The sequence below is a fragment of the Oncorhynchus gorbuscha genome, linkage group LG25 (genome assembly GCF_021184085.1).
Source record: "Oncorhynchus gorbuscha isolate QuinsamMale2020 ecotype Even-year linkage group LG25, OgorEven_v1.0, whole genome shotgun sequence".
Taxonomy (NCBI): Eukaryota; Metazoa; Chordata; class Actinopteri; order Salmoniformes; family Salmonidae; genus Oncorhynchus; species Oncorhynchus gorbuscha.
The window spans coordinates 11,771,254-11,784,167 of record NC_060197.1 but is presented as its reverse complement, the minus strand read 5'-3'; positions in this window follow the sequence as shown (position 1 = coordinate 11,784,167).

Sequence of the window (12,914 nt, the reverse complement as noted above, 5' to 3'; positions counted from 1 at the left end):
GAAGAAAAAACATTCTGTGCTATGTGTTTTGCAGTTTTCTTTTACAGTAGTCCATGTGTCTGCTGCCGTGGGTGCCTTTTCAATCCACTGTGGATACTGAGTCTCATTCAACTCCCTCTGCTCCTCCTCCTTAGTCAACAGACACACACAAGAACATGTGCCAACACATCAACAAACACACACACACTGAACGTCGTGTACCTGAGCCACATCCTCCATGATCTCCTCCTTCCATCCTCCAGTAGGGGTGTGTAGTGTCTCCCTCTCCGGGGCATAGTGCACCTTCCTGGGGTTGAGCAGCTTCAGGCTGGGCTGGGTGATGACCCCAGTGTGCTCTGGGTCCAGCAGGATCAGGAGCTCTCTGACCTGGGCTGGGCTCAGACGGGGCCTGGGGGTGTGGGGCTCCCTGCGGCTGGACCAGGAGTCCTGGGGACCCCTCAGGTTATACTGGGGTACTTCCAAAGCATGACGAAGGTCTGCCGTGGTGATCCTCCCTATCCTACACGGTAGAGACATGAGCCCTCTTTCAGCTCTCTTCCTCATTTAGGATATAGGTGTAGGAGTAGCCTTTACATTTGTGCTTGAAGCCACAGTTTTGAATAGTGAAGTGTTTTTGTGTAAAATAGTTAGGTAACATTAGATGCTATTCGTTGGTGTTGAAACGTGATCTTCATACATTAGCAGCCAGAGGCTTGTGTAAAACTGTTGTTTTACCATTAGCCAGCCGTCTGTTGCCCTTGTGTCGTTTTAAACAGTTAGCAGCTTTATATTGGTTGGTGAATCGCACAGACACACTGTGCATCAGCGTACGTCCTCCCAGCCTAACACAACTTCTCCCCAGAGTCTGTCTAAAACACATGCAGGCTGGCTTCGAACCTGCCTGTCTGGAAAAGCAAATTATTGGCGGGCGGTGTGTGTTTGATCTAGTACCCACAGAATTGATTATTAAAACAGTTGATGTGGGGGGGGGGATTTTGTTCTTTCTTTAGTGCCATAAAAGGAGGAGTTTCTGACGGATATGTTTTGATTTCATATCTGGGATAGGCTTCACACACGCTCAAACTTGGACACCAAGGATTGTTTCCTGTATAGCTGTAGCCCATCAACATCAAACATCGCTGTGAATTAATCTAAGATATATTCTCCACTAAAGTTTAGTGTCACTATCACGTTTCATACGGCTGATGTGGACTGATTTGAACATCTTGAGATGGAACTTGAGGCATGATGATGTTGATGTCGGACATGGTTGTCAAGGGAACATATGGTGACTGAGTGAGTAACTAGTGGCCATATGTAACTCCGTTTCTGGACATCAATAGCGGCTGCTAATGGTCTGCCTATCTGTAATCTGCTGAAGTAATGTGTTTATCCAAATATTTTACGCTGTGCTCCTGTCCCTTGTTTCCACTCCTTAGTGAGGACTTGTCTCTTACCCTGTCCGACTGTTTTGAAGGCTCTCTTCAGTATAGGGTAGAACTATACTGAAAGCAGTGAAGGATTGGAACAAAGGAAGTGGAAGTGCATCCCTGCTAGACTCAGGCACCTCTCCTGGGGGATGGGGAGTGGAGTGGGAATTTCAAATACTCTCTCGTGGACAGACCACGTAAACACAATCGAGCATCTGACCAAATAATGTTCTGGGTTAACCGAGATTCAAATGTGAAAGTCACCAGCAGGGAATTGGTAACAGGCTCTGGAAGGTGCTGAGGCTCATGGGAAACAGGAAGCTGCTGAGCATGGCTCTCGGGTCTTCCTGTGACACCAGTCCAGAGTGGGTGCAGTGCTCGTCACACTACGGTACAGCTCACACACAACTAACACACACACACACTTTACGTTGGGGAGTAAACACACAACACTAATGACAGGAAGTGACTCAACGCTGTGGTTGCCGTGGGGATCACCCCCATATGATGTGCAGTACTACACTGCTGCTGCCTTCCCACAAATTAGGCATGATTAACACACTAACTCAGGAGCAGATTTTTCTGGGCAAACATTTTAATGAGAAGTGTTCCCTCTGTAGCGACGCATACTAGCGCGCCACTTAGAGCCAATTTCCCCTCTCTGTCTCATCTAAGAGGATAACGCACGGAACAGGGCCAGATGGTGACATACAAACAGAATCAATAAAACACACACAACTGCGCACACATACACAAGCAGGAGCGTACAAAGACATGCATACATGCACGCACACAAACGCACACACTGTCTAAGCTTAAACCAATCAGGATAGATGGTATCCTCCCAAACATATCATGTGATGCTTTCACTTTTCAACAGTGACCTTGATAAGATCTTTTAGCAGTTGGCCAAATGTTTAGCTAATGGATAATCTCTGTTTGTTGGACAATTGTCTCCACTGAGTTGGCCACAATACATTATCATGGCGCCATCAAAGTTGACTATTCTACATTTTTTTTCAGGAAGAGCGTCTGCAGCTTGTCTTGGGTCAGGCCTTTGATCTCCTGTGTATCTCCTGTTGCATTCTGGGACGCTGCTCTGTTCCTTTGTTTTGTCATGTCTGGAGGACTCATTCCTTGCCAGCCCAACGCTGTAAAACACACAATGTTGTCAGTCATGTCCAAGACATATTGAAGTGTTCGGCTGTAGCTTAATGGTTGAAACTCTGTGTATATTTGTCTGTGTGTCTTAACGGCTATTTAAGTGCCTTATGAACTGATTGTAGTCATTTGAGTTATTATGCCCTCTTATCATACAATAAGACTCCTACATTACTCCTACAAGAGGCTCCGGGACAAACTTCCTGTACTTGATAGATTCCAGGCCCAGCTTCTCCAGGAACACTTTGTAGGACATTGTTGCCATGTCGTTAGGGCTTTAGTGGGTCCACAGTCTGCAGTGGAGAGGAGATGAAATCACAGTCCGTTTTATTGGGAAAGTAAACCGAAGATCAGAATAGGAAATGAGAGATAGAGGGGCAACACTCACGTGAGATAAAGAGCTGAAAAACCTGGACCCGTACAAATCAGCTGGGCTTGACAATCTGGACCCTCTATTTCTGAAACTATCCGCCGCCATTGTCGCAACCCCTATTACCAGCCTGTTCAACCTCTCTTTCATATCGTCTGAGATCCCCAAGGATTGGAAAGCTGCCGCAGTCATCCCCCTCTTCAAAGGGGGAGACACCCTGGACCCAAACTGTTACAGACCTATATCCATCCTGCCCTGCCTATCTAAGGTCTTCGAAAGCCAAGCCAACAAACAGGTCACTGACCATCTCGAATCCCACCGTGCCTTCTCTGCTGTGCAGTCTGGTTTCCAAGCCGGTCACGGGTGCACCTCAGCTACACTCAAGGTACTAAACGATATCATAACCGCCATCGATAAAAGACAGTAACTGTGCAGCCGTCTTCATCAACCTTGCCAAGGCTTTCGACTCTGTCAATCACCGTATTCTCATCGGCAGACTCAGTAGCCTCGGTTTTTCGGATGACTGCCTTGCCTGGTTCACCAATTACTTTGCAGACAGAGTTGTGTGTCAAATCGGAGGGCATGCTGTCCGGTCCTCTGGCAGTCTCTATGGGGGTGCCACAGGGCTCAATTCTCGGGCCGACTCTTTTCTCTGTATATATCAATGATGTTGCTCTTGCTGTGGGCGATTCCCTGATCCACCTCTACGCAGACGACACCATTCTATATACTTTCGGCCCGTCATTGGACACTGTGCTATATAACCTCCAAACGAGCTTCAATGCCATACAACACTCCTTCCGTGGCCTCCAACTGCTCTTAAACGCTAGTAAAACCAAATGCATGCTTTTCAACCGATCGCTGCCTGCACCCGCATGCCCGACTAGCATCACCACCCTGGATGGTTCCGACCTTGAATATGTGGACATCTATAAGTACCTAGGTGTCTGGCTAGACTGCAAACTCTCCTTCCATACTCATATCAAACATCTCCAATCGAAAATCAAATCAAGAGTCGGCTTTCTATTCCGCAACAAAGCCTCCTTCACTCACGCCGCCAAGCTTACCCTAGTAAAACTGACTATCCTACCGATACTCGACTTCGGCGATGTCATCTACAAAATGGCTTCCAACACTATACTCAGCAAACTGGATGTAGTTTATCACAGTGCAATCCGTTTTGTCACTAAAGCACCTTATACCGCCCACCACTGCGACTTGTATGCTCTAGTCAGCTGGCCCTCACTACATATTCGTCGCCAGACCCACTGGCTCCAGGTCATCTACAACTCCATGCTAGGTAAAGCTCCGCCTTATCTCAGTTCACTGGTCACGATGGCAACACCCATCCATAGCACGCGCTCCAGCAGGTGTATCTCACTGATCATCCCTAAAGCCAACACCTCATTTTGCCGCCTTTCGTTCCAGTACTCTGCTGCCTGTGACTGGAACGAATTGCAAAAATCGCTGAAGTTGGAGACTTTTATCTCCCTCATCAACTTCAAACATCAGCTATCTGAGCAGCTAACAGATCGCTGCAGCTGTACATAGTCTATTGGTAAATAGCCCACCCATTTTCACCTACCTCGTCCCCATACTGTTTTTATTTATTTACTTTTCTGCTCTTTTGCACACCAATATCTCTACCTGTACATGACCATCTGAACATTTATCACTCCAGTGTTAATCTGCAAAATTGTAATTATTCGCCTACCTCCTCATGCCTTTTGCACACATTGTATATAGACTCCCCTTTTTTCTACTGTGTTATTGACTTGTTAATTGTTTACTCCATGTGTAACTCTGTGTTGTCTGTTCACACTGCTATGCTTTATCTTGGCCAGGTCGCAGTTGCAAATGAGAACTTGTTCTCAACTAGCCTACCTGGTTAAATAAAGGTGAAATTAAAAAAATGTAGAGAGAGAGAGAGAGAGAGAGAGAGAGAGAGAGAGAGAGAGATTTTATTTTTTTAAAGGAGAGAGGGTGAGACAAAGTGAGAGAGAGCTTCCCGAGTACTGAAACCAATTAAAGCCATGTTAAATGAACCTGTCACACAGAATCCTCTAGAGCCACATCACTAAAAGCTGGGTGACGTTTCTGGAGTGGATTTGACTGCAGGGCCCAAAGTTTTAAAAGTCAATTAGCTCTCTCTCAATGAGAAGACAAAGGACTGACCACAAAGTTAGCATTAGTTATCATGTCCTATCCAAAAGATTACTTCTGACCGTAGGGAGTACAGGAAATAGTTGGATCCATCATCCATGATGGGTGTGTGTGCATGCTTGTATGTACTGGACCCTCTCTCCCACCTCTGGTAGTCTCTCTGTGATAAGGGGAAGCAGGAGTTCTCAAGTATCCTGCACAGCTCGTGTTGTAGTCGAACAGACGAAAGGACCGGATTACATTCTTCAGGTTGCTCCCAATCTGTAGAGTTTCAAAACCATAAAAACAACTCAGAAGTGTCTGTGTGAACTCCTAAACTCTGTCAGCGGCTCTCTGACTTTCATCAGCACAAGCAGTGGTATTGACCCCTCTTATTCGGAAGCCTTGATCTGCTGATGCAGAGCGGAGCAGAGTGTGCTCTGTTCCCCAAAGCACTGTGTTGGGGTGAGAGGGGAGGGTGTAAACACAAGTACTGCAGACTTCTGAGAGACAGTGAGGGAGCAGAGGGGAAGGGGAGGGATGTTAGAGGGATGAGGGCTGAGTCAGAGAGATTACAGAAGGTTTGGGTTTGGAGGCTAGATACAAACTGATTTAAGTCTGACTTATTTTGTGAGGGGGTAGTTGGAGTGCTATTTTTGGGTAAATGGTTTCATGAGGGGTTATGGCAGATAGCTGGGTTTGACGTACTTCTAGAGGGGTTGAGGGGGTACACATCTGTTTGTAGGTAGCTGTTACAGGTGGTAAGTGGTAACATTTGTGGGTTGTTATGCAGGTGATATATATATACATTTTTTTTCTTCTTTAAATTTAACCTTAACTAGGCAAGACAGTTGGGAACAAATTATTATTTACAATAACGGCCTAGGAACAGTCGGTTAACTGCCTTGGTCAGGGGCAGAACGACAGATTTTTAATAAGTACAGTATGCTGTACATACATATATAGGATGACTAGCCATAAAGTATATGGTGTCGGGTTAGCTATGGGGGGTGTTCTTTAGAGCCATTCCTTCCTCGTTCTCCTCCACACCTCAGCTCGTAGCTCGGGGGCACCACGGCAACCATGAAGGAACAGGAACAGATAGATCCTAAATATACCCCCTTGACTCTTGGGTAATCAGAGTTTTTTTCTGTCGCCCAAAGAGTTCTCTGTCTAATTGCACTCTGATTAGCAGCACTGCCAAACGTGTCCCTGAAAGACAAGCAGGGGAGCCTCCCTCTCCCCACTGGGCTATCACACTGACATTGTCTATACGGCAGTGTGTCGCACATAATACTGTCCCTCCAAATGGAGAAGGTTAGACTGACAGAACAAGCTGATAGGACAACCTCAGGGGTCGTATTCATTAGGCACCAAATGGAAGAAAATGGACTGAAATAAGGAGGGACTATGTGAGCTTGTCCAATAAAAAACACTTATTCGGTTTTCGTTACGAAACATTTTTAAATGTTTTCTGTTGGATTCCCTAACAAACCCCAACCACCTTAACTGACCTATAATGATAGAATCATACAGTACTTTAGTGTCTCATCATTTTGTGGATCATAATGAACAATACTGATTCAAGACTCGATTCCAAAGTCGTTTGAGTCCGCCTTTTGATTCTCTATCCTCTGGTGTTAACTTCCGAAACAATCTCCCACTGTTTGTAGAATCGAATCACTTCGACAACTATGAAAGCTTTCAGACAAGCATACCAATTACCCCTTGCATTAGGACCAGCTTTCATTCTCTTCTGCTGGAGTCAGGGGAAAGGAAACGCTAGCTATACCGTCGTGTTTAAAAAAAGATCAAATGAAACTGAATTTAATAAAGACAGATATATATATATGATTCCCCCCTCCATCTATCCATCCCTTCCCCCAAACAAAGTGGATTCTGTGCTAATTAGAAATGTGTTAAAATCACAAAGGAGAAAGAGAGAGGAGAGCTCACACTATTAATGAGCAGGGACACGGGGATATCATCATCCAATCTCCAGCGCTATCTCTCTATCGCTATCTCTCTATCTCCTCTCTCTGCACACATGGGCTACGGCTACTCCCCCTCTCCTCTCTCCTTTTATCTGTCTTTGTTTCTTCCGTTTCTATTCCCTCTCTCGCTTGCCCGCTCTCGCTAACTTTTTGCTTTCTCTTTCTCTGCTCTTCTCGGTCTCTCCTTCTCTTGCTCCGCCTCTGTGTCCCTTCCTCTCTCTTGTCTTTCTCGCCTCCCTCGCTTCCAATCCTTTTTCTTGCCCTCTCTCTCCCATCCCTCTACCTCCATATCTCTCCTCTGTCTAACTCTCCCTCCATCCCTTCACCCTCTTCCATCCAAACCTCTCCCTCTCTCCCATCCCTTCCTCCCTCTCTTCCTTGTCTCCCATCCCTGTCCCAGCCAGTGCCAGTTCTCCATTAGGCAGCTGTGTTCAGGTTGGCATGGCTCGGGGCCTGGCATGGTGCCACAACGAGAGTGTCTTAGCGCCCCTCGCCACCCGCCCGCCCGGCCGGCCCTGAGCTCGTTAATTAATGAAAGCTCTGTTGTTTTTGTTTACCAGCCTGTTATATGTTAATCCACCAGGATATCTGTGTGTGTGTCCTTGTGAGCTGGTTAGAATGAGGTGGATAACACAGCCACAGATCTAGTCACTGAAAGGGGCGTTTGGGGTTGGGCTACTGACTGTGACTGGCTACATATCATCTCTGTCTGTCGGTCTCTCTCTCTCTTTCCTTGTCTCTGTTTCTCCCTCTCTTTCTCATTTTCTCACTCTTTTTTTCTCAATTCCCCGTTTCTTACTTTGTCTCACCTCTGGTTATAGTCTATATTTTATACATAAAGAGTGTGAACAAATATTCACACACTACTATTGTGAGTCACTCTGGACAAGAGCATCTGCTAAATGACTAAAGTAGATGTATATTTCTCTATCTCAAACTGACAAAGCCAGTGGAGCCACTGTAACTTGTCAATATTTACAGTGTCATAGGGTCAATTGTGTGGAGATGTGTGAGTCGAGGTCGGACTCTGAAGATGTCTTGTAAACAGTGTGTAGTGACAGGCCTAAATAGTGTTCCCTCTCCTCTTTCTGTCAACCAGAACTCCTCCACACGCAATCTAACCTTTCCTGTCACTATGAATTATGGGTAGGAGACAAGCAGAGGGATGCGGGTGGCTCTCTGAAGAGAGGGATGAAAGAGGAGACGGAGGGAGAGAGTCAGAAAGAAATGAAGGGAGATGGATCACAAATAGAAGTTAAGAGGAGAAATCACAGTGACACAGAGGGAGAGAGAGAGAGAGGGAGAGAAAGGGGGGGATAAATAGAAGAAAAGAGAGAGAGTAGATCAGAGAGAAGAGTGCTGCTACCTTTATGTGTGTCTGTCAGTTAAGGGGGTAATTCTTCTCTGGTTAGAGCATGTCAGTAGAGGTGGGGGATAGAGGGGGATTTGGGAAGGTAGAGAAACTAAGACTCAAAGCATACACCTCTGCTCAAGGTGACATAGCTAAACCTCTTTTCGATGCATTTGAAGTTAAGCACTAGGAAAGTTGGACATACAAAATATTATTGATTGAATTAGAGGAAGGGAATGTGTGAGAAGTTCTGGAACAGCGAAGGACAGAGAGAGCCCACTCAGATCGACAGTGAGAGAACCCGATGACGCCCGAAATAGAGAGAGTGTTCCTCATTCAAAGGTCCTTGGATGGTTACTCCAGAGGTGAGCTAATGATTTCCCTCTGCACTTCTCCAAGGAGGTGGAGGTGGGAGATATCAGAGGAGGGAGGTAAGAGGGGGACTGCGGTCTACATGGAATATTGATAAGTTAGGCGCGTGTGCAGGGTAAACAGCTGTGAATGGTACTTCATCATATGTGTGTGTGTATCACTCATTACCAGCCACAGCTGTTCCTCTGAGACTCACCACGCTCTGCAGAGACAACTCATCAGAGAGTGACCAGAGACACACACACACACACACACACACACACACACACACACACACACACACACACACACACACACACACACACACACACACACACACACACACACACACACACACACACACACACACACACACACACACACACACACGTGTGACTGACCTGAGCTGTGATGCACACTCTTAAAAACCTAAAAGGGTTCTTCGGCTGTCCCTTGACAAACCCTTGTTGGTTCCAGGTAGAACCCTTTTGATTCAGGTCTCTCCAGAAATCTTCGATCGGGTTCAAGTCCGGGCTCTGGCTGGGCCACTCAAGGACATTCAGAGACTTGTCCCGAAGCCACTCCTGCGTTGTCTTGGCTGTTTGCTTAGGGTCATTGTCCTGTTGGAAAGTGAACCTTCGCCCTAGTCTGAGGTCCTGAGTGCTCTAGAGCAGGTTTTCATCAAGAATCTGTCTGTACTTTGCTCCGTTCATCTTTACCTCGATCCTGACTAGTCTCCCTGTCCCTGCCGCTGAAAAACATCCACACCACCATGATTCACCAAAGTGATAGTGCCAGGTTTACTCCAGAAGTGACGCCTGGCAATCAGGCCAAAGAGTTCAATCTTGGTTTTCCGTCTGGAAGGTCCTACCATCTCCACAGAGGAACTTTAGAGCTCTGTCAGAGTGACCATCGGGTTCTTGGTCACCTCCCTGACCAAGGCCCTTCTGCCCCGATTGCTCGGTTTGGTTGGGCGGCCAGCTCTAGGAAGAGTCTTGGTGGTTCCAAACTTCTGTCATTTAATTGTGATGGAGGCCACTGTGTTCTTGGGGATCTTCAATGCTGCAGAAATGTTCTGGTACCCTTCCCCAGATCTGTGAATGGCACGACAATGGGCCTCAGGATCTCATCACGGTGCATTAAAATTGCCATCGATAAAATGTGTTTGTTCTTTGAAGCTTACGCCTGCTCATACCATAACCCCACCGCCATCATGGGACACTCTGTTCACAACATTGACATCAGCATGACACGATGCCATACACGTGGTCTGCGGTTGTGAGGCCAGTTGGACGTACTGTCAAAATTGCTAAAACGACGTCACCCTGACATTCAATTTTCTGGCAACAGCTCTGATGGACATTCCTGCAGTCAGCATGCCAATTGCATGCTCACTCAACAGTTGTTGCATTGTGTTGTGTGACAAGACTGCACGTTTTAGAGTGGCCTTTTATTGTCCCCAGCACAAGGTTCCCGTACAGATATGGGAACGTGTCCCCTCTCCATGAGCCATAAAACCCCTTTTTTAACAGTACATGATTAGTCAATAAGATTCTTGCTACGTAAGCTTAACTTTCTGAACATTCGAGATGTGTAGTCCACTTGTCATTCCAATCTCCTTTGCATTAGCGTAGCCTCTTCTGTAGCCTGTCAACTATGTGTCTGTCTATCCCTGTTCTCTCCTCTCTGCACAGACCATACATACGCTCCACACCGCGTGGCCACGGCCACCCTAATCTGGTGGTCCCAGCGCGCACGACCCACGTGGAGTTCCAGGTCTCCGGTAGCCTCTGGAACTGCCGATCTGCGGCCAACAAGGCAGAGTTCATCTCAGCCTATGCCTCCCTCCAGTCCCTCGACTTCTTGGCACTGACGGAAACATGGATCACCACAGATAACACTGCTACTCCCACTGCTCTCTCTTCGTCCGCCCACGTGTTCTCGCACACCCCGAGAGCTTCTGGTCAGCGGGGTGGTGGCACCGGGATCCTCATCTCTCCCAAGTGGTCATTCTCTCTTTCTCCCCTTACCCATCTGTCTATCGCCTCCTTTGAATTCCATGCTGTCACAGTTACCAGCCCTTTCAAGCTTAACATCCTTATCATTTATCGCCCTCCAGGTTCCCTCGGAGAGTTCATCAATGAGCTTGATGCCTTGATAAGCTCCTTTCCTGAGGACGGCTCACCTCTCACAGTTCTGGGCGACTTTAACCTCCCCACGTCTACCTTTGACTCATTCCTCTCTGCCTCCTTCTTTCCACTCCTCTCCTATTTTGACCTCACCCTCTCAACTTCCCCCCCTACTCACAAGGCAGGCAATACGCTCGACCTCATCTTTACTAGATGCTGTTCTTCCACTAACCTCATTGCAACTCCCCTCCAAGTCTCCGACCACTACCTTGTATCCTTTTCCCTCTCGCTCTCATCCAACACTTCCCACACTGCCCCTACTCGGATGGTATCGCGCCGTCCCAACCTTCGCTCTCTCTCCCCCGCTACTCTCTCCTCTTCCATCCTATCATCTCTTCCCTCTGCTCAAACCTTCTCCAACCTATCTCCTGATTCTGCCTCCTCAACCCTCCTCTCCTCCCTTTCTGCACCCTTTGACTCTCTATGCCCCCTATCCTCCAGGCCGGCTCGGTCCTCCCCTCCCGCTCCGTGGCTCGACGACTCATTGCGAGCTCACAGAACAGGGCTCCGGGCAGCCGAGCGGAAATGGAGGAAAACTCGCCTCCCTGCGGACCTGGCATCCTTTCGCTCCCTCCTCTCTACATTTTCTTCTTCTGTCTCTGCTGCTAAAGCCACTTTCTACCACTCTAAATTCCAAGCTTCTGCCTCTAACCCTAGGAAGCTCTTTGCCACCTTCTCCTCCCTCCTGAATCCTCCTCCCTCTCTGCAGATGACTTCGTCAACCATTTTGAAAAGAAGGTCGACGACATCCGATCCTCGTTTTCTAAGTCAAACGACACCGCTGGTTCTGCTCACACTGCCCTACCCTGTGCTCTGACCTCTTTCTCCCCTCTCTCTCCAGATGAAATCTCGCGTCTTGTGACGGCCGGCCGCCCAACAACCTGCCCGCTTGACCCTATCCCCTCCTCTCTTCTCCAGACCATTTCCCGAGACCTTCTCCCTTACCTCACCTCGCTCATCAACTCATCCCTGACCGCTGGCTACGTCCCTTCCGTCTTCAAGAGAGCGAGAGTTGCACCCCTTCTGAAAAAACCTACACTCGATCCCTCCGATGTCAACAACTACAGACCAGTATCCCTTCTTTCCTTTCTCTCCAAAACTCTTGAACGTGCCGTCCTTGGCCAGCTCTCCCGCTATCTCTCTCAGAATGACCTTCTTGATCCAAATCAGTCAGGTTTCAAGACTAGTCATTCAACTGAGACTGCTCTTCTCTGTATCACGGAGGCGCTCCGCACCGCTAAAGCTAACTCTCTCTCCTCTGCTCTCATCCTTCTAGACCTATCGGCTGCCTTCGATACTGTGAACCATCAGATCCTCCTCTCCACCCTCTCCGTTCCATGATCTCGCCATCACGGTTGACAACTCCATTGTGTCCTCCTCCCAGAGCGCTAAGAACCTTGGCGTGATCCTGGACAACACCCTGTCGTTCTCAACTAACATCAAGGCGGTGGCCCGTTCCTGTAGGTTCATGCTCTACAACATCCGCAGAGTACGACCCTGCCTCACACAGGAAGCGGCGCAGGTCCTAATCCAGGCACTTGTCTTCTCCCGTCTGGATTACTGCAACTCGCTGTTGGCTGGGCTCCCTGCCTGTGCCATTAAACCCCTACAACTCATCCAGAACGCCGCAGCCCGTCTGGTGTTCAACCTTCCCAAGTTCTCTCACGTCACCCCGCTCCTCCGCTCTCTCCACTGGCTTCCAGTTGAAGCTCGCATCCGCTACAAGACCATGGTGCTTGCCTACGGAGCTGTGAGGGGAACGGCACCTCAGTACCTCCAGGCTCTGTTCAGGCCCTACACCCAAACAAGGGCACTGCGTTCATCCACCTCTGGCCTGCTCGCCTCCCTACCACTGAGGAAGTACAGTTCCCGCTCAGCCCAGTCAAAACTGTTCGCTGCTCTGGCCCCCCAATGGTGGAACAAACTCCCTCACGACGCCAGGACAGC